Genomic DNA, 26552 nt, shown 5'->3' with positions numbered 1-26552 from the left:
GTCTAGGAAAGTTTTTTTTTTCAATCTTGTTCTGTTTTGTACTGTTTTAGGATAGAGGATACCTGAGCAAACTTGTAGATGAGGTGAAGGAAGCAGGAGAAGGAGAGACTGAAGATGATTGCTGACAAATGGATCATAGTGGAACAGCAGAGGCAGAAGTCAACAGAGACAATGGAGGAAGATGAAGAGAAACCATGAGGTGAAGGAGAAGGAAGCTGAAGATGCTCATGTGGTCAGCTTCCATCTCAGTAAAGTAGAAGCCTATGTAATCTGCTATGTGGGAGGTAGGGCTATGTTTGGAGACCTGTCAAGAATGAAAAAAGGCTTGGAATAGTCACTCTGTGAAATACAAAGGGAGCCAGTAAGAGATAATAAAAAGAATTACCAAGCAGTATAGAGGGTCCAGTTAAGTTTAGATAGCATGAATGGGTAATGGACCTAATCACCATAGTTTCATGATTTTGTCTGGCAACCTACCAGTCTGACTGGAGAAAACAAACAGTGGGAGATGCCACAGGGCCAGAACAACAGAAGTTCAAGGGGGAGGGAGGGAGACGAGAGACTAGAGATGCCAGCAAGAGCACGGTTGAAATATCTGGCTGTGTTTAAGGCAAAATCATAAAGAGGCTGCTGGTCTGGGGAGAACAGGGAGAAACTGAGGCACTGTAGGTCATGATGAAGGAGAACAAGTTTAGTAGAAATGAGAGAGTGGGAGAAGAAGGTTTTGATAAGATGGAGAATTTGAGAACTAGAAAATTATTATATAGGCCACGGTAGCTGCTCCCCACCTCCTCCAGATTGGAGTTAGAAAAAGAAAACTCAACTGAGTCTGTAGCATGACAGAGTTAAATTAAACTTTAGGAAGCACTTTCTAAGTAAGTACACAGCCCTGGAATGTGTAAGTGAACTTGGTGATGGCATCTCTTCCCAAGAGACCTTTTAGCAAAGGCTGTTATTATTTTCCTGGAAGGAGCTAAATACAATCCTACATGAAGGCTAGAGAATAAATGAGATCCAGGCTTGCATTTTAGAATAGCATTTCCCATTCTGGAGTGGTAAAGGCTGGGCACAGGCTACCTGTCAATTCACTGGGACACAGAGTGGCATCTTTCCTCCCAGTACCTCTCAGCCACTTGTCCATACACACCCCATTCCTGACCAGTCTCTCTCTCTCTCTCTCTCTCTCTCTCTCTCTCTCTCTCTCTCTCTCTCTCTCTCTCTCTCTCTGTCACACACACACAGACACACACACACACACACAAACACACACCAGCTATCCTTCCTTTACTGTGGTTACCAACTTTGCCCTCATAAATTGGCAGGGGGGGGGCAGCTACGTGGCGCCGTAGATAGAGCATGGGCCCTGCATTCAGGAGGACCTGAGTTCAAATCTGGCTTCAGACACATAACACTTACTAGCTGAGTGACTCCGGGCAAGTCCCTTAACCCCATTGTCTAGCCAAAAAAAAAAATTGGCAAAGGAGAAGAAGGAAACCTAGGAAATCACAAGACATCTAGGACCCCTTCAGCCAGGACTTCCTACTAGCTATAGCCACTTCCCTCTGAGTCTTCTATTTCAGTGTCTGGGGTATTAGGAATAAAGGAAGCTCTGGAGGAATCTCAAGTGAACCACAAAAACCCTAAAAAGAGGTTACATTCCCCCCACCTAGGGACATCTGTGTTGGCCTGTGATCCCATGGCCTAACTTCTCTCTGTCTGCACAGGAGGAATGACAAAAATGGATACTGTAAGTCTTGGAATTAGAGATGGGTAAGCAGTTTCTGGGAAAGGGTCAAGGGAGATCCAGAAACCAAAGGATTCATTCCTGTAATAGACACAAGCTATGTGGCCTTGGTCAAGTCACTTTCCTCTCTAGTCCTCAGCTCTCTCCTCTGCAAAGTAAGGGAGTTGGACTAAATATTCTCAAAGGTTACTCCTGGTGCTATTTTTTAAAAATCCTATTAAGCAATGAATAAGAGCCAGCTGCAATCCTAACAAACACTTTATTTTAGTCATCTCTTGTCTTCTCTATCAAGCTGTATCACTCCATTCTCCATTCCTAGATTTTGAAGCTCTGCCTGTCCCACCCCACTCCCATCAATACCTTTTTGGAGCCTCAATCTCCTCCACTGGCTGTATGGCTTAGGCAGGGTGGCTTTGTTAAGGAAGAATCATTTTGGATGATGACTGTGCCTCATATACACTGCCTATCCCCCACTGCTCAACTGCTATGTCTCTCACTCCCTTTCCAAAGCCAGCCCAGCCCCACTCTGTTCCAGCTCTCTGCCAGAGCTCAGATTAGTTCAACTGCACCTCATCTTGATATATAAACCAGAAAGAGGATAGCAGGGTGGGAGGAAGATGATAAAAACAGAAGATTAGTTACTGGAAGGGATTTAGAGATCACCTAGTCCAAACCCACCCCCTCACTTTATAGACAAAGAAACAGAAGCTCAGTAAAATTTAGTGATTTGCCAAGGTCACACCACTAGGAAGCAGTGTGACTTCCAGTTTCCTGTCTCCAGACTGAACTGTGCCTGTTCCCAGCCCAGCTGGGTCAATAGCCTTGACTTCCTGGCAGAACTTTCTTGGTCTTTCTCAGCGTCTCATTGAGCCAGCCCATTTAACCTTACCTTCTTGAAGTGAGGTGAGATGGCTCATTGGATAAAGTGCTAGGCTTAGAGTCAGGGCAAACTTGACTCTAATCCAATTCAAATCCAGCCTCAGATAATTCCTAGTTGTTTGACCCTGGGCAAATCACTTCACCTCTGTTTGCCTCAGTTTCCTCCACTGTAAAGTAGGGATAATAATTGCTCCTACCTCCCAGGGTTGCCATGTGGATCAAATGAGATAATCATTGTAAAGTGCTTAGCACAGTGCCTGCACATCATAGGTGCTAAATAAATGTTTCTTTCCTTGCTGCTAATGGATTGCCACAGTAAAGGCATGTGCTCTGGCCATGGTGCTGATCCCTGTGGCCCTTAATCCCCGAAGCCTGAAACCAATTCAAAGCACCTTAGTGACAGGTACTTAGGGGAAAATAAGTAGAAATAGATCCTTCCCATAAGGACCTTCCCATATTGTTGGGGGAGACAAAGAAGTAATGTTGTTGTTGTCCAATTGTTTCAGTCACGTCCAGCTCTTTCTGACACCATTTGGGGTTTTCTTCACAAAGATACTCAAGTGGATTGCCATTTCTTTCTCCAGCTCATTTTACAGATGAGGAAACTGAGGGAAAACAGAGTGATATGACTTGCTCAGGGTCACACAGCTAGGAAGTGTCTGAGGCCAGATTTGAACTAAGGAAGGAGACCCTTCCTGATTCCAGGCCCAGCACTCTATCCACTTCACCACCCAGCAGCCCAAGGAAGCAATACTACATGGTTTGGGAAAGAGTATTATGCAGACTGTGTATTCATCCTTTAGCTGGGGAAGACTATGCTTTGGGAAATAAGACAATGAAAAATACATTTATCCCAACTACTCACATCTTTTCCACCACTTGTGATATAAGTTGTGCAAATATTATTATACCCATTTTACATGTAAGGAAACTGAGATCATAAGAGGGACCTTACCCAGAGCCACTCTAGTCCTGTATTGGAGGTAACACACACACACACACACACACACACACACACACACACACACACACACACCCATAGCACACATGTAATCGCCAGTAATAGAACTGAAGACTCAAGGGCTAAAGGGGACCTTAAGAGTTCATCTAGGGGGCAGTGAGATGGCACAGTGGATAGAGTGCCGGTCTTGGAGTCAAGAGGACCTGAGTTCAAATCCGGCCTCAGACCAAACACTTGACACTTACTAGCTGTGTGACCCTGGGCAAGTAACTTAACCCCAACTGCCTTAAAAAAAAAAGAGTTCATCTAGGTCACCCCCTTGCCTCTAGGCCAACAAAGATGGATATCCTCTGACCCCAGGAAAGGAGGATATCTATTTTACTTCTTTGATGGCCCTTCTGGATCACTCAAACTTGCCCTGTCTCCTAATTCTATTGTCCCCTAATAAACCTTTCTACCATTATTGGTCTCTGGAGCATAAAAGAAACATTCCAGGACTGCCACCAGCCCCCTCTCACACTGAGTCAGCCTCATTGACTCCTGTGTTGCCAGTAGCTAATACACTTTGCAGAAGCGATATTTATATTACAGTGGGATGAGAGGAGCAAAGGTGTAATTGGACTCGATTTGATTGAGTGCGACAACTCTGCAGTTTGCCACGTGTGTCATTGGAAAATGTGAACCGGGGATAGTTTATGCTCAAAAACTCATTTCCAGGAGGATCTGACATCTTCCTGTCACAAACACTCTCCCAGCAGCAACAATACAAGTTGCACCAGGAAGAAATGTGATTCATAGCCTCCTCAGTAGAAAAGACCTTGAGAAGTCATCTCCTGCATTCCCCAGCCTCCACAAGACACCACTAGTCCCCAGCCCAACCCAGAAAAAGAGCTATGACTGCTCTACTAAAATATTGACATAGCCCTCTCCCTTTCATCCTATTGGTCAGCTGCTTCAATATATCAGACTTTTTGGTGGAAGCCTCATATAAGAGCTATCTTCTATGAGTTATAGACTCATAAACTGTCAGAGTTGGAAGAAACTTCAGAGGTGACATATAGTACAATTCTCTTATTTTACAGAAGAAAAAAATGAGTTAATTCAGAAAGGTGACTTGATCAAGGTCACAAAATGACAAATTCAGATGTCCTGAATCTAAGTGCATGCTGCTGCCTTTTACTATTGGGGGCCGTCTTACCCTTAACAGAGAGGGACTGTGTCTTCTCCACAGAATCCGATAATTCCAGGGTTGGAAGAGACTTCAATGGAAATATAGTCCAGCTCACACACCAAAAAAAAAAAAAAAGCCTATACAATATAGCCAAGAATGGCTCAACTTAATGAATCCAAGGGGCACTCCCTAAATTTCTCCTTCACATAATTAACACTGATTGCCCTGATGATATTCTCATGGAACACCTTGCTGCATTCTAGTTCTGGATTCACAGCAAGTGACCTTGGGTATCATGGAGTCCAAACCTCTCATTTCACAAAAGTGGAAAGTGAGGTCTCTTCTGCCCTATTCTCCCCTCCTCCCTGGGAAAAACACACTGGTGGAGGAACACTGTGAGCCCTTCTTCAATTTTCTTTCCTTGAGTCCCAAGGAAGGAATTGTCTTGTGATATTGGACAATCTCTGCCGCTTTTCTATGCCTTTTGTCACAGGACACGTACGCCTCTTTATATGCCTCTTGCAGAGATTTGAGTGGATAGTGAAGATGATAGATAATTTTAAAAGTCCTTTCCTTCAGATTGTGAGCTTTTCCAGGATGGGGATATCTTTTGCCTTTCTTATTTCCACAGCACTTAGAACAGTGCCTGGCACATAGTAGATGCTTTAACTGCTTATTGACAGAATGACCTTTACAGTGTATGAACAGGGTGTCAGGACCAGTGCCTATACCCCTGGGGCAGTTCGTGGTCCCAAGTAAAGCAGAGAGCCTGATGTAAAGGAAATCTTACAACTTTCTATTCTGAATAAACTGACAGGGTGTTTGACCCAGGTTAATGACACTTGGAGGAGAAAATCAAGAGGCCTTGGTTAGTTTCAGTCTCCTCATCAAACTTCCTAAGAAACTGGGAATAGTGACCACTGGAAGCTGGGGAGTCTGTCTCTGAAGTGATTTGCAAGTAGGAAAGAGTTTCATTTGGTTTCTACACCTTTATCCTGCCTTTTTCATCCGCTGCCTAGTTGCTCCCCTTCCTTTCCCCCTCCCTTCTTCTCCCTTCTTTTAGTTCCTTCCTTCTCTCACTATCTTCTCTTGCTTTCCCTGTAATGTCATCATGATCCCTTGTTCCACTGTTCCATTGTTAGACAACCTTCTCATCTACCTTCCCAACAAGCACAGTGTCTGTAATCTCTTATCAGAGATTGATGACTCAAGATAAATGCTTCCCCCTAGAAACTCCCACTTTCCCCAGTGATCCCCTCACTTGTAGCTCAGCTCTCAGCTTGTGCCTTCTGGAACGAGACTAGAGAGGCTGCCATGATCATGAGTGGGGAAGAAAGGGGGGAGAGTCATCCTCCTAGATCGAGGAGTTGGCAGCCCTCAGTCCTTTCCTCTTTTGAAGAACCAGTCACTGTTGTCATAGGTGCCAGCAAAGGGGACCACATATCACCCTGGAAACTGGTTTCCTCTACATCAGACAATCCCATCCCATCCATCAGTGATGAGGCTGATACCTGAGGGTGGAAGGAAGGCCCAAGGTTGGATTTCACTTCTCAATTTCCAAGGAATGTGAGAAGGAAATGCCATTCCTTGCTGGCAGCCTGCCAAAAGGCCAGGAAACCCTAGGTCTTAAGTGTGAATTGAAAGCAGAGTAGTTGTGCTGCTGAGATCCAGCTATCTGAAGACTCATCAAACCTCTAACAAGGGGTCACAGCCTCCAAGGCTTATTTCCCCAAGGAAATACATCCCAAGGCATCCTTAGATGCCTAGAGAATGGGGAAGGTTATGGCGGGACAATTGCTGTTTGCTCTTTCCTGAGAGGGGATGAAAAGCAGGGGTAGTTTTGAGTCCTTCACAGGGTGCACTGTAGGCAAATGTCCTGGGGTTGTGCTCGATCTGCACTGAGTAACTTATCTTGCTAACTTCACTTAAGGGTCATCAGGGCATCAAGCTCTGACTGGTTTTTCCTGGGCTTAGCAGGTTAGGGAATGGAGTAGGCAGAATCAGGCAATGCTAAGCTGGTCCACAGGGCCTTTCAATGCCTGAGATCCAGCTGTGTACAAGGTCGATTCAGGGAGGAGGGAATAAAGAGAAATTATACATCGTGTATGCATGGGGGGGTAGATCAAGAAACCGTCTCTGACTATGGTCAGATAATTTCTCATAGGAAAGAGGGGTCAGGAGCCTTATCCTCTGTTCTCCTTCCTTGGGAAAGTGAACATTGAGTAAGTTTTCTCCACAGACCCCAGGACACATGCCCCATTGCCCTCAGTGAGAAGACCTCTCTGCTTCTATAACTATGCCTCTGTTTTCTATCCCCTCCATGGAGACTACCTCACTGCAATGGCAACTGTAATCCTGGAAATGCAGTGATAGGGGAAGTGACCATATGCCAAAATAATCAATTACAACGCAAAGAGGCATTGAGCTGCCTGATCTCTCTTTGGTGATTGAACAGCTGTCAGGCCAGATGTGCAAAAACAATTCCAATGACCAGGCAGCTGAGTGAAGTACATCTCACTGTGTCTGTACTATACCCTCTCAGTCTGGGGTCAATGGCTAACTGGCCACACTTCCTGATCCCATATCCTTCCCAGAGCCAACCCCCAGCTCCTCCCTTTGGCAGACAAGAACACCAAGCTGACTGTGCTCTTTTTCTGTGCCAGTGACAGGCAAAGCCACTGAGGAGGAGATATGAGGATGTATATCCCAGCCCACTGATTTTCCTGACTCATGACAGACTGGATGTCCAAAGTGCTAAATCTTAATTACATCAGACAATTGCTGAGAAGGATGTAACCCATAACTCCCTATCTTGCCATCATCAGTGGAGAGTCATCAGCCCCACCAGCTACCCAGTTGTCACTGATTAGAAGGCTGGGGAGGGAAAGCCAGGACCCATACCACAGGTATGGGGGGAGGGGTGAAGGAGGTGGGCGACGGAGATCAGTCAGGACATGAAACTAATGTTGAACAAAGGACAAGAGGACATCAGTTTTTTATTACAGCAAAAGGAATTTGAGTTAGATACAAGGTTCAAATTCCTATCTGTAATGGTTAGTACAAGGAGTCATAGACTTACCTTCCAAAGATCTTAATGAATTGGAGAGACCTCCTGGTGTCCGAGACACACTGACCCAATATGTGCTGTTGGGGAACCATGAAATACCCCAGGCCAAAGTTAAGAGAAAAACAAACCCACGGGTTTCCATTTCCCATAGAAAGGATCCACTCTCTCCAGAAATTTCCAGGTGTATCATGGGTCTGGGTATTGAAGTGGAAAAGGATTACCTCAGTTTGTAGGTTACCTCAGTTTATCCTTTACCTTAGTCCTTAAGAATGCGATAACTGTGTCAGAAATGAAGTCTAGATAGTTCCAGAAACCTTGACAGTTCCATCCCTGAGCTCTCTGTGGACTGAATTGTTAAGGAATTCCTGCTGAATTGGTATATTTCATGCATAAAGCCCAGGAGGATGGCCCAACTCAAGGCTTCGCTGTTATTTTGGGTCCTCTGACTTAAGAGGCCTCAGATAATCTGGCATGTGACCCTGGACAAATCACTTTGCCTCTGTTTCCTCATGTGTAAAAGGAGCAGGTTGGACCTAGTGATCTCTAAAATTCCTTCCACTTCTGACATTTTTGACCCTCCATGGTTGAGACAACATCTAGGAAAGTTTCCAACCAGTACGCCGAAAGTCAGTGGATACCATGGCCAACATTGGTCTCCTGCCTCTGAGAAGCCCAATGAAGCCAATGAGCAGTAATGAACCAAGGGAGGTGAAATTCCTCCTTATCTCCTTCTCCAAGACCAGCTTCCTGCCCCCAACCTCCATCAGGGGCCCTCTCAGCTCACCTCCTCAGCTTTCAGGCTACCCCAACTCAGCAGTTCCAGTGCCTGGAAGCTCCCTCCCCTCTGGACAGCCCCCCTAGCTAGACAAATCCACTGGGTCTTGCTTCTCTCTGGATCCTGGTCACTCCAGTTGCAGAGCAGGAGACCCAACCTCACTGCAGCTCAGAGCAAGGGAAATGGGTGACAAAGGGAATGGAATCTAAGAGGGTTAAGGGGCCACAGGATGATTCCCCCTCCTCAGCTTCAGACAGACTGTTTACAAGCTCTACCACCAACCGCTGGATCCTCGCCTCATTTCCCAGGAACAGCAGCGTGCTGCCGTTGAGAGCAGAGAAAGCTAATCTAATTTCTCGGCTGTGCTCCCCCTGCAATGCCAGGATTGATTGGAACCAGGGCAACCTTATTAAAGTGATGCCTTTTTCTCCCAAGCCCTCCCAGCGGGGAAGCCAAATTGGGAAACAGAGTCCACTGATTAACCCTTTCATCCCCACCTGCTCTGACACCCCACTGCAAGTCCACCTTCAAAGAGCTATCTCTCAACCTGTCATGTCTCCCTCTTGGATCTCAAGAATTATCAAGGCGCTAGGATGTCAAATTTCCAGCTAAAATTCCTCCACCTGGAAGTCTTGTATTCTCCCTAGGATCCCAAATCATTTAGAAATAAATAGGAACTTCCTGTCCTGGCATTCAAGGTCTTCCACACTCTGGTTCCAAAGGGGTTTTCTGGCCTTATTGCATGCTAGTCCCCTTTAGGCACTCTATGCCCAAACTGGACCACTTGCTGTCCCCCACTGCCATCTATCTCTGTGCTACCACCATGCATTCATGCAAAACCGTGCTAGCGAGGCAGCATTGTATCATGGGAAAACCTGGACTCGTAGTCAGGACAGGCCTGAACTCAAATGCCAACTTGATTTGTAACCATGGGCCAGTCTCCTTCCCTTTCTGAAGCTTTAATTTCTTCCTCTGTAAAAAGAAGATAAGGTTACATGCACTGCCTACCTTGTGATGTTGTTGTGAAGATTAAATGAGAAAATGCTTTTTAAATGACCTATAAATATCAGCTATTATCATACCTGGAATGGACCCTCTTCCTTATCTCTGCCTGACCAGAGAATTGTGAAATGGAAAAGACCTTCCAGGATCACCTCATCCAACTCTCTCATTTTACAGGGGAGGAAACTGAGGCCCATAGAAGGAAAGCATCTTCTTGTCCAAGATCACACTAGAGCAATTCCTTGAACTCCAAATCCAGAGCCTTTGCACTGTACCAGCCATTCTCAAAGTGCAGCATGTGGACCCTTGGGAGTCCCCAAGAACCTTTCAGAGAGTCTGCAAAGTCAAAACTATTTTCATAACAGTAATAAGGTGCTATTTGCCTATTAAAATAGTCCTCCTTTTCCAACTACATATATGTGTAAGGCCAGAATTTCTTTATATACTTTAAACAAAGTAACATATCAAAAAAGACTAAATGCAGAAGCAAATAGGAGACCCCAACTGTCTTTTATTGAGTCAGATAGTAAAAAGATTCTTGAAAAGATGTAAATCAATACCATTCTTCTCACTAATTCTTTTATTTTGGAAAATGTAGTTATTTTTCATTAAAATGGTATGTTAACATGATTAACTTGATGACGGTTCATTGTTATTTTTAAATGAATTAATATATATTTTTAAATTACCAGCTTGAATTTTAATATAGTAAATGTCAATAAACACAACCCATGTAAAACCAAAGCTCTTTAAGGTCCTTGATAATTTTTAGGAGTGTAAAGGGTTCTGAGACCAAAAAGTCTTAGAAATGCTGCCTTAAACCATGTTAAGATTCTCTTGTTTTTTCAAGGTCCAGTTCAGGTAGCACCTCATCCATCATCCCTTTTCTCATCCTCCTGGCTGAAAATACTTAATAGAGATTCATGGTTTTATACAGGGGGTGGGAAGAAATAAGCATATGATCCTCCTTTTCTGCTCTCTTTTGAATAGGAAAAATATTTCTGGTTGTTGCTGTTTGTAAAGTTCATTATAAAAAAAAGAAAATTCAAAATTTTCTCTCCCTTTTCAAATTTTCCTAGAGCACTTTGTATCTCCTTTGCCTACATCATATGTCACCTTGCACAAGGATGTCATATCTACCACTTCTTTCCTCATTAGATTGCAAGTTCCTTGAAGTCAGAGAGATTTCATTTTTCATCTTGGTATTGCTAGTACTATGCACATTGTAGGTATTTAATAAACATTTATTATCTTTATAATACCCCAGGAGGAGACTGGAGTGGCCCAGGTCAACTGAAAAATGTGTCCCTTGGTTTTCCATAGAAAGATCTACCTGCTCCAGAAGTCTCCAGAGAGCCGGGTACTGGAGTTGAAAAGGACCTTGAAGTTCATCTCAGTCCATCCCCTAAGTGTGTCCTGAAGGCTGTTATGGTCCTACCAATAGTCAAGTTATTATTGCTGTTATTATCCTTATTTTATTGTTATCTCATTTATGCAGCACTTCACACTTTATAAAATGTTTTCCTCACAACAACCTTATTTAATGCTCAGTTTACAAATAACAAAACTGAGGTCCATAGAGAGAAAATGACAATTACAGTAGCAGTCTTGACAGTTTCAACTGTGAGATCCTTTTGGACTAAGTCTGGACCACCTAGGCAGCTAAGCCTAGAGTCAGGGAGACTTGAGTTTAAATCCAGCCTTAGACACTTGTCGTGTTATCATGGGCAAGCCATTTAATCTCTGCCTGCCTTGGTTCCCTCAACTGTAAAATGGGATCATAACAGCAACTACCTTACAGAGTTATTGTGACTATCAAATGAGATAATATTTGTAAAGCACTTAGCACATGGTAGGTGTTTAATAAATGTTGGTTCCCTTGCCCCCCCTTTTGAGAAACTCTTACTGAACGTGGCATATTTTGTGGGTAAAGGTCATTGGCAGATACACACATTCCCTTATACTTACTTTCATAAACATCCATACTATCACAATGACACTCGTATCCACACACTCAAATCCTCTCATACTCACCCACATTGTGGCAGAGCTCACAGTAGAAACCATGTGTCCCAGCACCCCAAAAACCCACCCTTCCATGAGAAAACAGAATCTAAAATGTGCACGGCTTGTTCTGTGGAAAGAGAGGAGGAGATTGAAAAAAACTAGAAAGCCCTAGAGAAGGACAGTCTCTTTCCTCCTAAAGAAGAAGAACCTGGAGAAAAGGAGATGAGGTACAAGAAGACCACTTATAAGAACTAACTTTGAGCATTCCAAACCCACTCTCTGGGCCCAGAAGGCCATCTTGCTATCTTAGACCAGACTCCTTATTCTCATTTTTGAACAACAAACCAGGGAATAAGAACTTGAGCTGAAACAGGAGAGAATAAAGTTGGATATCAGAAAGGATACCTCATTTGTAAGGGGTATGAGATAGGAGAGCTCCTGAGTGGAGTCAGGAAGACCTGAGTTCAAGTCTAGCCTCAAACACTTACTAGCTGTGTGACTGTGGGCAAGTCACTTAATCTCTACCTTTTCCAGTTTCCTCATCTGTAGAATGGGGACAATAATAGCACCTACCTTCCAGCATTACTGTGAGGACCAAATGAGATAATAATTGTAAAGTGTTTAGCATAGTACCTGGCACATAGTAGGCACTACATAAATATTAGCTTTCTTTCTCCCCCCAGAACCATCACATCTGGTAATCAGTCCTTTGGAGGAATATAGCCATAAATAAAATTATCTCTGTTGAGTAAGGGGACAAGATGGGCGGGGGTGGGGGTCCCCTCACACTAATCTAATGTGTTTCACTATAATTAATTTCAGATAAGATAAGCAAGTCTAGAAGCCAGAAGTGGGAGTAGGGGACAGAGGAGGGAGGAAAAGGAGAGGAGGAAATAAGGAAGACGTGAGGGGATGGAGGGAAAGAAGCGGAATGGGAAGGGAGAGGTAGAAGGAGGTGGCAGGAGGAAGGGAAGGAAAAGAAAAGGAGGGAGGGAAGAAAGTACAGGGGGAAGGGAGGGAAGAAAAGAGAGAGGACAGAAAGATAGAAAGTAGGAAAGAAGGAGACGGAGAAAAAAGAAGAGAGGGATGGAAGGGGAGGGAACAAGCATTTATTAAACACCTGCTATATATCAGACACTGCAATAAACACTTTATAGGTGTTATTTCATTTGATCCTCACAGTAACCTGTATGGTAGATGCTTTTATTTTTCCCATTTTACAGATGAGGAAATTGAGGCAGACAGAGGGTTAAGTGATTTGCCCAGGTCACACAGCTAGGAAGTATCTGAGGCCAGATTTGAACTTCCTATCTCCAGGTCCAGGACTCTTTTTAATTTGCCATTTAACTGCCTCTTAAGGAGCAAGGGAAGGAAAGGAGGGGATGGAGAGAGAAGAAATAGAATAAGAGAGGAAAGGAATGAGGAAGTAGGAGGGGAAAGAAGGGAAGAAGAGGCAGAAGAGAGGAGAAGGTGGAAAGGATGGGAAGAGAGGAGTGAGAGAAGGAAGGAGAGGGAAAGAAGAGAAAGGGGAATAGAAAGTAGAGAGAAAAGTCAAGGAAAGGCAGAAAAAGAAGTAAAAAGGGAAGGGAAGAGAGAAAAGAAAGGAAGAAATGAAAGAGGGGAGGAAAGAAGGAAGGGAGGAAAGAAGGAAGGAAAAAAGGAAGGAGGGAGGAAAAAATAGAAAGAGAAGATAGGAAGGAGAAAAGCTTTCCTCCTCCACACTCTGCAAGTGTCTCACACTCCCTTTTTTCTCTCTTTCATTAGCTAACATGGATACTACAGCCAGAAGGGTGTCCCTCTATTCACATTGCAATGCCACCTCCAACTCTCCATCTACCCAGTATTCCCCTTTTTTGCCTATTCTACTTTCCTTCTGAATACATTTGTCCCCAGTTTATTCTGAGTAAATGAAGTGCTGGGGTCAGACCCAGGAGAAGGGAACCTGTGATTTCTCCCAAGAGGTGGACAGAGGATTCCGGGGTCTAATCCCACCCACTCCATCCTCCTTTCAACTGCTGCTCTAGGTCAATAACAGATGAAAGAAAATTCCTTTCCCACATGGAAGTGGAAAGGGTTAACTCAGTAAAGCATCCCCTTCCAGCATCAGAGCCCCTATTCACATCTATTCCTCTTGTAACTCACCACCCCTCCTCTTCCCTTCATTCATTCCTATTTTTCTTGTCCCTAGTGCAGTGCTCATAGTTACAACCACTTAAACTCGTTATTAAGATGCATGGAAAAGTAATGGGTGAATTCCGCCTCTAATTGCAATATTCCCTAATTGCTAAATTCCAGAATCACCAGTCTTCTGCCAATTGTGAGAAGCCCTGCCTCGGAGTCAGATAAGGGTGAGGAATTCCTCCTTGGGGCAGGGATGCCCTTCGAGGGGGGCTTCCTCACCTCCACCTTCCCAAGATGCTGCACGCCTGTTAACTACCTCTCGGGGACTCAGATTGCTCATTGCTCCACAAACTCCCAAGGCTCCTCAGCTTTCTTTCCTGGGGGTAGGAAGGGAATGATATGTGAAGAGGATGGTGAAAGAACCTCCAGGAAAAGGAGGAAGCCTGGAATCTGCCCCCAGAGAACTAGGAAGGCAGGAGGGCACTGATTACAGTGGTCTGTGTCTGCCATCCCTCCACTAGGAATGTTCACAAGCATAGGACCCAGGCCTAGGTGCCGGAGATAGTGGATTAAGGGGGAAAAGACAGCCCCCTTTCCCATCTGATGCACAAATACAACTTCTTCCTTAGGCACCTCCCAGTTAGATGAAGGAATTAAGCACCTACTATGTGCCAGGCAGTGTGCTAAGTGCTTTACAAATTTTATTTCATTTGATCCTCACAATAACCCTTCAAGGTAGGTGCTCTTTTGATCTCCATTTTATAGTTGAAGAAACTGAGGCAGAGGTTGAATGGCTTGTCCTGGATGGTGGTCAAATTTGAACACAGGTCTTCCTGGCCCCGTGCTCTATCCACTCACTAACTGATGAAATTATGGTTTATGCCTCAGGGACCCCCCAGACATTTCAGGGAGGGGGAAAGGGAAAGGGAAGGAAGGGAATAAGTATTTATATACGCCTGCTACCTGCTGAGCACCGTGCAAAGTGCTTTACAAATATTATCTCATGACCTCCTCTCCCCTCCACCCTCCACACAACCCGGATGACTAAACACTCACGCAGCAACAACTTAGCTGTAAAGTAAGAGAGCCAAAGCTGAACAGAAGAGCTCTAGCAGCTGGCCTGACAAGCAGTCTGAGAGGGTTTAGTCCTGGAAGGCTTCTTGGAAGAAGGCACCTCAGAGGAGACAGCCCTGCCTGTCAGTCAACTAACATTAGTTAAGCAGGCGCCTAAGCTAAGTGCTGGGAACTCAAAGAAAGGCAAAACAAAAAAGGCTCTGCCCCTTGAAATTAATGTGGAAGTTAATATGCAGACAACTGTGCACATGCAAGATGTATGGGACAAATTGGAAGCAAAATATGCCAATAGCTAGGTGGTGTGGTGGATGGAACAGATGGCTTGGCATCAAGAAAACCTGAGTTTAAACCCTGCTTGAAACAGTGTGACCCTCAGCAAGTCACTATGTGCCTCAATTTCTTCATCCATAAAGTGGGGATAATAATATCATCTACCACACAGTGTAGTTAACAAATTAAATGAGTTAACATATGTGAAGTACTTTGCAAACCTTAAAGGATTTAATGCTAAGTGGTAGTAGTGATTGTGGTAGTTATAGTAGTGGTGGTAGTAGTAGTAGTAGCAGCAATGGTGGTAGTGACAGTAGTAGTAATAGTAGTAGTGGTGGTGGTGGTGATGGTAATAGTAGTAGTAGTGGTGGTGGTGATGGTGGTGGTAGTAGTAGTGGTGGTGGTGGTGGTGGTGGTGGTGGTGGTGATGGTAATAGTAGTAGTAGTGGTGGTGGTGATGGTGGTGGTAGTGGTGGTGGTGGTGGTAGTGGTGGTGGTAGTGGTGGTGGTGGTGGTAGTGGTGGTAGTAGTAGTAGTGGTGGTGGTGGTGGTAGTGGTAGTAGTAGTAGTGGTGTGGTGGTGGTGGTGGTAGTAGTAGTAGTAGTAGTAGTAGTAGTAGCAGTAGTAGTTGATGTCAGAGAGAAGATGCTAGCAGTGAGGAAATTGTAAAAGGCTTCCTAGAGAAGGTTTGACTTGAGCTGAGTCTTGAAGGAGGCCAGGGAAGCCAGAATGTGGAAGTGAGTGAGGAGACAACCTGTGAAAAAAGTTGGAAAACGGGTTCCTGGAGGCCTAGGGGCTTTGAACCCTTGTCTCTTTCCCTGCTTTTCAGGGTTAAGTGGCTCCTGCTTCCTCCCCTCCCCGAGAAAGGGAATTCAATGAAGGCTAATTCCCACCCTCCTTCACTTTTTAGCCCAGGGAGATTCCAGGTTGGAAGTTAGAGGGGAATTTAACCCATGAATCTTTGAGTTCAATCTTTCTGAGTCCAATCTTTTGCGGCCCAGGAACAGGAAAACCAATTGTCATCTATGTAGAATTTTAAAGTTTGTCAACTTAGCAATAGTTTTGGGTTAGCAAAGATTTGGAAGTAGGAGCCTCCAGTTGGAGAACAGCTAAATGAAATGCGGTACCTGAATGTAAAGCGCTCTTCCTACAGATATGAACACAAAGAATGCAGAGAATCGGGAGAAGACCAAGAGCTGATGTAAAGCAAACAATATATAACTACAATAATACAAACAAGAAGGACAATAAAATCAAATTCAATGATATGTCATGAAAATGGCAAGTTGAGAAAAGTGCATCTGTCTGCCCAGGATCAGACAGGGTTGATGTGGTGGCTGGTTTTGTCTGTTTCTTTTCCTCTTTCTTTACAAGTCTTTGTTACAAGGGATGGCTTACTGGGTAAAAGACAGATATGTTCAGAAATTAATGTGATTTTTTAAAATTAAGTTTATAAAATGTATTACATACACTATTTCCCAACAACCCTGTGAGGTAGATGCTCTTGATATCACTATCCCTTTCTGTCAGATGAAGAAACCAAGGTTAAGTGCCTGTGGTCGCACAACTAGTGAGGGTCAGAGGCTGGCCTGGAGCCCCATCTTGCTGTCTCCCAAAGCCCAGCATCCAATGCACTTCCTCACAATGCCTTCCTAAGGGCTGGATCACCCTATTCCCCAAACCCTCCCCACCCCCCATTTTCCATGTCCAGGGCTAAAGTTCTAGCACCACACTCCCTTCCTGCTCTCCACCCCCCCATACACATACCCCAAATAGTTCAGCTCCATACTTCGGAGGTTCAGGTGTAACCATTTAATTACCGAAATGAGAATGATTCAGAGCCCACCCAGCATTAGGGCTGGTGATGACATCAAAATCCCATTATAGATAAAGGAGGTATGAAATGAAGCTGGGTTATCCCAGTGGCTGTAGTCAGCTAAGACGATAACTCAGCCACAACTGGGTGGCTCTTCTCTTACCCTGGGAATTACCCAGCTGCCAAAATTCTCTCCGGCTGCCAGAATTCCCTATGCCTGCCTGGCCCCAGCCCCTAAGGATGCCTTTTCTGCTTTGCCTAGAACCAACACCAACCTGTCCTTCTCCCCTTGGAGGGGTTCCCCGTCTCTCTCAACTCTGAGCACACCAGTGTCTGGCTCCTCACCCACTCTCCTGGCCCAATTCTCATTCTCTCTGACTCTTACCCAAGAAACCTACTAGAGAGGAAAAGGAAATGTTTCTATTAGGTCTGAAGCCTAATTTCCTTGATATCTGGTGCCTGGTTTCCTCTTTGGGCCTTACTTAAAGAGATCAGCATGGCCATCATAAATAATCATTTATTTTTATTGCTGTTTCAGTTCCGGGCACTACATTTTATGGAGAATATGGTAAGGTAAGAGAACATCCAGAGAAGGGCAATGGGGATGGTGGAAAACCCAGGTTCACATCATCTGAGGATCAGCTGGAGGAAAAAAAGAGAACACAGGCTGGGGGCTGGAGGTGGGATAGGGAATCTGGACATGGGTTCTTTCTTCAAGTTCTGAAAGAACTTCTATGTAGCAAAGAATAAGACCCGTTCTGCTCGGCTCTGGGGGCAGAACCAAGATCAGTTGCAAAAGGTAAAATTGCAAAAAATAAAGAATAATTCCTCAACTCCCTTCTGTTTTCCCCTCCTCCCCCGCCCTATATTCAAGCTGTTGCCAAGGACTATCGATTTCAGTTCTGCAACATCTCTTGAATATGACCCCTTCTCTCCTCTGACACTGCCACCACTCCAGTGCACACCCTCCTCGCCTTACACTTGAACTGCTGCAACAGCCTGATGGTGGATCTGCCTGTCTCAACTCTCTCTCCCCACTCCAATCCATTCTCCATTCAGCCACCAAAGTGATTTCCTAAAGTGCAGGTCTGATCATGTCACCCCGCTACTCAATAAACTCCAGTAGCTCCCTATTGCCTCCAGAGGCAAATACAAAAATAGTCTGGCATCCAAAGCCCTTCCTAACCTAGCTCCCTCCTACCTTTCCAGTCTTCTTACACATACTCTTCAGTCCAGTGACATGGCCTTCTGGCTGTTCTAGAAATAAGACACTCCACCTCTCGGCTCTGGACACTCTCTCTGGCCTGTCCCCCATGCCTGGAATGCTCTCCCTTCCCATCTCTGCCTATTAGCTTCCCTGGCTTCAAACAAATTCCAACTAAAATCTCATCTTCTATAGGAAGCTTTTCCCAACTCCTCTTAATTCCAGGATCTTCCCTCTGTTGATTATTTCCTATTTATCCCTATGAAGTTTGTATATATTTGTTTACTTGTTTCTCCCACTAGACCATGTGCTCCTTGAGGGCAAGGACAGTCTTTTGCCTCATTTTGTACCCTAGCCTTAGCACAGTGCCTGGCACATAGTAGGTGCTTAACAACGTCGATTGATTAATTGGTAATGAGAGCTGTCCCAAAGCTGGAGGGTCATGGGTTCCCCTTCCTTGAAGGTCTTCAGCACAGGCTTTATGACATTCTGCTAGATATTTTGAAGAGGGGATTCTTTTTAAAGTATGGGTTGGGTGAGTGGGCCCAGGAAGTCTTTTATGGCTCTGAAAGTCTGTGATTCAGCCATTGTTGTGTTAAAAAGCTCTTTGCACAAAGTGCTCACCTAATAAATAACCTTATTTACTGCTCATTTTACAAGGAAGGAAACTGAAGCCCAGAGAGTAGAGGTGGCCTGTTTAAGGTCACATAGATGAATTTGGGAAGTTAAGACTGGAATTCAGGTCTTCTGACTCTAAGACCAAGCACCTTTTGCCTCATACTGGTCTACTTCTCCAAGGCTATGTAATCTTACCACTCCTAACCATGTTCCTATGAAAGCATAGGAGCCATTGCAAAAAAGGCCATGTCCAACTTTTACTTTCCCTCCCTCTCTCACCTCTTCTCTCATGCTTTCCTCTTCCTCTTTTCTCTTGCCCTCTCCTCTTTCTCTTTGTCTCTTCCCTCCTCTCTCCCGTCTTCTCCTCTCTCTTTCACTTCCTCTCTCATCTTCTTCCTCTCTCTGTTTCTCTCTGCCCTTGTCTCTCTCTCTCTCTTTCTGTCTTTGTCTTTGTCTTTCTATGTCTCTATCTCTCAGTCTTTTTCTCATCCTCTTCCTGTGTCTCTCTTTATCTTTCTCATCTTCTTCCTCTCTCTCATCTCTTCCTCTTCTCTGACTTTGCCTCTGTCTCTCTCCATCTCTTTCTCTCTCTGTCTCCCTCTCTTTCTCTATATGTCTATTCATTTCTTTCTTTTATTCTCTCTCACTCTCTCCCTCTCCATCTATTTCTCTCTTTATCTCCCTCTCTATCACTCCATCTATCTGTTTCTTTCTCTCTCTTTCTGTCTTTCTATCTCTCTCTTTCCCCATCTGTCTGCCTGTTTCTCTGTCTCTTTCTCTCTCTGTCCCCATCTGTCTCTCTCTTTGTCTCTCTGTGTCTTCCCTCCCCCTTTCCTCCTAACAAGAGCCTCTGATAGGCTCAGAAACAAAAAGGCACAGTCAGACCTCAGTTATTTTCTGTATGTTCAGACTCCACTTAGTAGACACCCTGCCACCAGTGTTGTGTCCTAGGCCAGCTTCCCTTTGCCTCCCTCCAGCCCTCTTCCAGTCTGTTTCTCTCCCCAACCAGTCCTAGCGAGTTTTCTGGGAATGCAGACCTAATCTGAAGAGGAAGACAAAAAGGATGTGTCCCTCTGATGAACAGTAGTAAATAATCTAGGTCTTGGGTGATACCAATAAAGAGACATACCTTCCTCCTCTCAGTAGAAGGATAAGACCTATGGCTGTGGAATATGCTACACACATACTGTATGAGTTGGTTTTGCTTTAGTGTTTTTCTGTTTCAGAAAGGTTCAGTTTTGGTAGGAAAGTGCTACAGGATATGACTATGGTATAAAAAAAGACAACAATAAAAAAAATGTTAATAATAAAATTAAATCAATTCGAAAATAATTCAAAATAATTTTTACACTGTACCCTTTCCCCAAAGATGAACCATATTGAAAAGCCAAGTGAAAAGGGCTTTTCTGTTATCATCAGCCTTGAATTATCCATTCCCAGAGCTTTAGAGCAAGTGCCAGGATCATGAAAGACTCACAGAATTTAGAGTTGCTAGGGCCCTCAAGCAGCCACCTAGCATTATCCCACTATAACACACCACACAAGTGGTCACCGAGACTCTGCTTGAAGACCTACAAGAGGGGAGACTTGCTACTTCCCAAAGCAGTCCATTCCAATTTTGAACAGTTCTAATTGTTGGGAAGGTTTTCCTGACATCAAGCCTGAAAGTGCCTCTTTGTGACTTTTACCCATCACTGCTAGCACTGTCCTCTGAGGCCAAGCAGAAGGAACAGAATCCCTCATCCACATGGAGACTCTTTAGATGCCTGAAGATATGCCCTTCTACCCCTGGTCTTCTTTGCTCCACACTAAATAACCCTAGTTACTCCAACTTCCCTTTATTCCTTCACTGCTGTCTCTGATAAATAGGTGGCCCTTTTCCTTGCCATAGCCAACCCCTCTACATGCACCCTTGATCTCATCCCCTCCCATATTCCCCTATCAGATTGTCCCACTTATCTCCTCTCTAATCTTTAATCCTCACTCTGATCTTCAATCTCTACTTATCTACTGGCTCTTTCCCTGCTGCCTACAAACACATCTACGTATCCCCCATCATAAAAAGGGGAAAACCCTCACTTGATCCAATATCAACCATCATAAAAAAAAAAAAAGAAAAATCTTTATTTGAGCCAGCCACCCTGGCTAGCTATCATTCTATTTCCCTCTCATTCTCAGCTAAACTGCTTGGGAATTGCTTCCACCCCTTCTCGTACCACTCTTTTCAAAACCCTCTGAAATCTGGTTTCCCACCTCAACCAAAAATGCCCAATCCAAATTTGCCAGGAGTTTCTTCATTGGCAAACCTAATGGCCTTTTCTGAATCCTCCTCTTGCCCTTTCTGTAGAAGGTGACACTGTTGATCCCATTTTTAAAAAATAATCACTTCTCCATAGGGTTTTTTTTTTAAATGTTATTCTCTCTTGGTTCTCCTCCAACCACAGCTACTGAAAGACCCAGAAAATAAAAGTCTTGATGCCAAAGTCCTTGGCTTTGTCAAACATTCCAGCATCAGAAACCAGATATGTTGGTATCAGTGGGAACAACATTAAAGAAGATGCATTACCATCAGCTTTTCTGCTGTACCCTAAGAACCAAGGGACCTTTCCCTTTGACTTTCAGCTGAAACCTCCTATTGGTGTTGTCTTCTCCTCTCATGCAAGCACCTTGAGAGCAGGAACCATTCTGCTTTTCTATTTCTATCCCCAGCATTTCACAGGTTGCTTTGTACAAAGTAAGTGTTTAATAAACACCTATTTATTCATTTATGTGTCAGTCCCTGCACTCAAAGAGCTTCCATTCTTCTTCGGGGAAGACCAATCTCAGTTCAATATGAAGAACTTCCTAAAAATCAGAACTGCCTAGTCATGGAATAGACTGCCTTGAAGAGTAGTGAGCGCCCTATCAGTGAATGTTTTCAAAGCAAAGACTAGATGACAGCTTCCTGGGAATGCTGAAGCAGGAGAGTCCTGATTCAAGTAAGGGTTAGGCTAGTTGCCTCGGAAGCCCCTTCCAATGTTGGGATTCTCTGATAATGACTTATTGGCTATAATTTCGTTTCTCCAGTCCAGCCAGTTGAGATATGGTACCTCTCCTCTCTCATGCTCTTTATCTCACTACTCTCTCTCCCCTCTATTACTCAGCTTCCCTTCTCTCCCTCTCCCTGCCAGGTGGATGCATGGGCTGGGTTCAGGAAGAGATACTTGGCTTCAGCAATATAGAGGTAGGGTTACTGAACACAGGGAAATCCAAGGTCATCTGTATCTTTGATAGCAAAGCTATAAGGCGGATTTGGAAAGACACCAACTTTTCTTCTCCACTGACTAGGACTGGATGAGGGTAGGGATGGGGTCAGGGGGTTTCTCTGACTGGAGCTCCATGGCTTTTCTCTGCAGCCTGGAAGAGTGAGGGGCTGAATAGCCCCTGCACATGCTCAGAGACTCTTCTTTGGTACAAAGAGAGGAAAGGAGAGAACGGGCCACTGCAGTGCTAGGTTAGGGAGAATTTAGATCAGACTCTAGAAAAGGATTCCAACCCAATGGCAGATCAATAAACCAACCCAACTCAGTTCAACGCATGATCAACCAAATGCTTTCTTTGCCCAAGAGGAAATCCAGTCCAAGACGTAGTGTGATTCTAGATGCAGTCGGCTCTGGGTGCCACCCACTTCCTTCCTTACAAAGCTCTCCCCCAGCCAACCTGCCCCAGAATCTAAGACAATAAGGAGCTGTAGATAGCCAAATGCTCCAGTAACCCACGTCTGTGAAACCAGCAGCCTGGTCAATAGCACCTGCTCCCTTTGGCAGAAGGGAGTCTACTTGCCCTTCCTCTGCCTATTTTCTGAAGTACATATGAGAATGAGGGGGGAGGATTAAGGAAGGCTAATTTAAGACACTCTGGGCTGACAATCATCTGTCTTCTTTGCCCACGGCACTCCCTAAAGGTAATATAGGGGACTAAACTATACGAAGCCTCCAAGAGGAAGAATTCCCTATTCTAGACCCTCCTTATACTTCCCTCTAAGCTGAGTAGGCGTGGGATCTGTCCTCAATGATTGAACATCAATGGATTTAGACCTAGAAGATACTTCAAAGTTTAGTAATAAAGATAATGATAATAATAACAGCTAACATTTATATAGTACATACTATATGCCAGGAATCATGCTAAGCACTTTACAAATATTATCTCATTTGATCCTCACAACAACCCTGGGAAGTAGGTGCTATTATTATCCCCATTTTACAGATAAGAAAACCGAGGCAAACTTGCCCAGGTCCACACAGCTAGTAAGTATCTGAGGCCAGATCTGAATTCAGGTCTTTCTGACTCCAGGCTCAGTGCATCATTCAAGAAGGCAGGGGACTTGTCCAAAGTCACAAAGTTAATCAGCAATAGATACAGAATTCAAAGCCAAGTCATGAGATTTCAGATTCCACTATATTATACTTAGATACCCTACTTACAACACAATGAAAAGGCAGCCCAAATAAGGAGAAATGATTGAAGGAATATGAGCAGTCATGGGGAACTCACTGCACAGGACCCATGAGTGGACCCCTGACTCTGACAGAATAGGGAGCAGCTGGCACCAGGGCCTCCAGGGCTAGGTGGCAATATGTTATGGTGTGGGCCCCAGGAGCTGACTCACCTGCTGTGTCCTGAGAGAGGGCTGCAGACTGCAGAGCCTGCCAGGCCCAGCTCTTCCACCAGGCACGTCTCACTGCATCAGAGCTCTCTTGGCCCCACGGCCAGAGTTCTGACCCCCACCCTGTTTCTCACCCTTCCTTGGCAAAGGGGCAAAATAGGGCTAAGAAGTAGGTGGTCTGGGACAGAATCAGAGGAAGGAAACTAAAAGGATTAAAGTCTTTTTCTCTTCCAACCCTCCCTTGCAACCCCTTTGCTAGAGCTGCTGGGATGGAGAGAAGAGGATAGGAAATGGTTCCAGCCCCCCACCCTAAAAAACCCTTGTTAATGTGTTGAGGCAGGGAGACTTTCAAACAGCCACCACATTCTCAGGCCTCTATGAGATCTCACCCTTTACTCTCTCATCAGTCAACTTTGTAAAAACCAAAACCACAGTGCCCTGTCCTCCCACCCCCAGCTTCCACCCCATTTGGGGCTGCTCTACCTCCCAGCTCAGTTCTCCATCCCACCTTTACTCCCTGTTTCTTGCTTCTTGCCAAGAGACCACAAGAGCCTTTTTCTTCAGCAGCCCTTCTCATTTCACCACTTCTTTTCTCCCTCCACCTCGCTAATGTTTCCCCTTCCTCCACTCCTTTGCCGTCCCAGAGGAGGAGGTTTTTACCTTATTTTTGAGGGCTTCTAGGCCACCCAGGGGGCCCAGTTCTTCTCTTTCCCACCCTTTGCCTAGGTTCCCAGGGCTGTTCAAGCAGTCATTCATTTGGAATCCAGAGGATTGACGCGGGAAAGCAGGGAGTTTAAGCAGAAAGAAGGACTGGGAATTATAAAACGAGTTCTAATTCGGATTCTGCCACTGCCTCCTTTTGTGACCTTGGGCAGATCACATTCCCCTCTGGGTCTTAACTTCCTCATCTGTAAAATGAGGCATTTGGACTAGATAATCTTTAAATTACTTCCAGCTTTAACATTTTTTAAGTTAAAAATACATCCTATGACTCTACTGTCCTCTGGGCCCCCAATCCTAGGGGGAGGGGGTACTGGTGTAGACAGAGGGGGAGGCATTCTGATTTTGCAGAGAGGATGGGGTAGAGAGATAGAAGAGACCTTAAGGGGGAGGTGGGGGGGGAAGGTCAGGGATGCAGGAGAGATAGAAGTAATGGGACAGATAATTTTCCCTTTGGTGGGGTAGTCCAGAGGAAGAGGGAGAGAGGTAGAGGTTCGAGGTGTTGGTAGCCCTCCGACGTGAAGGGCAAATGAAGGAGGCCATAGGGGCATATGACCCCAGCTCTTGCTTACCCTAAGAGTCTCGGCAGGAGAGAGAACTGGCAAGGGAACCTGGGAAGGGGCAGAAACATGCTGAGTCATGGGATTTGGGCAGAGGGCAAGGGGTCTCCTATTTCCCTTTCCCTCGGTGCCCTGCCTCCTTTGGGTCTCCACTTCCAGATATCCCCCAATGCCTATTCCACTATCTTTCCTTCTCTACTTCAGGGTCTCTATGCTGTTCCCCCTACCCCACCCCCCATCAATCCCACTGACAGCTCGAACTGCAGGCTTTCCCCCAGGGTCCTCTGCAAGTGCTCCCGAACTCTCCTCTGCCCTGTCGGGGGTTGTGAGAGGGGGCTGGCCTTGGAAGCCCCGGAATGGGAGTAGAGAGTAAGGTCCCTGGTCCCATGGGAGTGTCGGAGGACCTGACTGGGATTGCGAACCCCGGCTCCTTACCCCTCTAAAGCTTGTCACCTTGAGATGCTGGGACTCTGGGCTGCCCTACCTTGTTCAGACCGAGGAGCCGTCTCCTCCTCGCCCCCGGGGGGTGGGGGCTGGTGGAGGGAAACCACTTCCAAAGCCGCTTCGTCCACTCATACATAGGGGACTCCCTTCCAATAAGACGCTAAGTCCTTAGCACCCCGGGCTTTGCTTCTATGCACCCACCTCAAAGGGGAAAGGATCCGACCCTGCAGCTACTCAGTCCCACCGCCCCGAGAAGAAACGCCACTCCCTATCTCCAAGAAGAAACTTTAAAGGAGGTGGGTAAGTGCCCCGCCAGGAGAGACTCACCGGGGTGCAGCCCCAAGGGAGCTGGGGAGAAAGGGGCTCTCCCGATGAAAGAGAGGGTGCTCGGTTGGGAAGATGAGGCAGTGGTAGCAATCTAGCCGGGATGCATCTGTCTCCACGGGACCGGGTCCCTTGCTCTGTCTCTGCCCCAACTCCGCTTCGAAGTGTCTCTGCCGCAAGACTTGCTGAGCTTAGCAGTCTGCGCCCGAGCCAGAGGTGGGAGGGAGGGAGGGAGGGAGGGAGAACAACGGATCAATGGGCGAGAGAGGCGGGGGAGCAGCTGCAGTGTGGGGGAGGAGAGCAGGGAAGTTGGTGCTGGTGCTGGTGCTGCTGGTGCCGCTGGTGGGAGAACCTGACCCTGCTATGGGTTTCAGAGTCGTTTTGTGTGATCCTCCTTTGCTCAACCTCGCACCACTCTTGCTGGTGCTCAGCTCAAGGACGTTGTTGCTGACCTCACGGCTTGGAAAAGTGGAGTGTGTACACAGAATGGGGAAAGACACTCCTTTTCTCCCAAGATGGGGCTCTCTGTCCCCCATTTTGAAGTTGTCTCCACATCTTACCAGGTCTTCTTGCGCTTGGCCCAGATGTGTCCTATCCTCACCAGTTCTTCCCTTATGCAAATCGAATAACTGAGGCACCAAGCTAGGAATGGTCCCAAATACAAGCAGTCTGGGCCTTTACCATTCCACCTCTAATAGTAACAATAATAATAGCTAGAATTTGTATAGTGTCTACTATGTGCCAGATGCTTTACAAATATTTCATTTGATCCTCACAACAACCCTGAGAGGAGGTGTTATTATCCCCATTTTACAGCTGAGAAAATAGAGGCAAAAGAAGTTAAGCTATTTGCCCAAAGTCACACAGCTAGGAAATGTCCAAAGCTGGATTTGAACTCAAGTCTTCCTAACTCCAGGCCAGCCCTCTATTCACCACACCACCTAGCTGCTTCTAGGGTGAAAATCAATGAGTCCTCCCCCCTGCACATATTTCTACTCGTTCATTTCCCAGTTTTTCCAACCATGTTTCCATTCCATTTCCAGCTATTTTGGGGTCCCTAAGACACTCCACCACTAACCACCCATGATTGAGAGGGTTGCTACTTACGCATTTCCCTGAGCTAACTTAGAGGCTAGTCTTTCTTGTG

The 26552-nt window shown here is 45.4% G+C and overlaps 1 protein-coding gene across 1 annotated transcript in view; it reads right to left on the bottom strand.

Moving 5' to 3' along the window:
- The window catches only part of SYT2 (synaptotagmin 2), a 172092-nt gene extending 146370 nt beyond the window's left edge, over positions 1–25722 (bottom strand). Inside the window, exon 1 of the mRNA XM_021003177.2 lies at positions 25409–25722. The gene's annotated coding sequence lies outside the window, so the exon portion shown is untranslated. The remainder of the gene's footprint in view (positions 1–25408) is intronic.
- Between the last annotated feature and the right edge of the window lie 830 nt (positions 25723–26552).

Source organism: Phascolarctos cinereus, unplaced genomic scaffold (genome assembly GCF_003287225.1).
Source record: "Phascolarctos cinereus isolate Bilbo 61053 unplaced genomic scaffold, phaCin_HiC Scaffold_5;HRSCAF=322, whole genome shotgun sequence".
Lineage (NCBI taxonomy): Eukaryota > Metazoa > Chordata > Mammalia > Diprotodontia > Phascolarctidae > Phascolarctos > Phascolarctos cinereus.
Note: the sequence above shows the minus strand (reverse complement) of the source record. Positions and strands in the feature narration are given on the sequence as shown.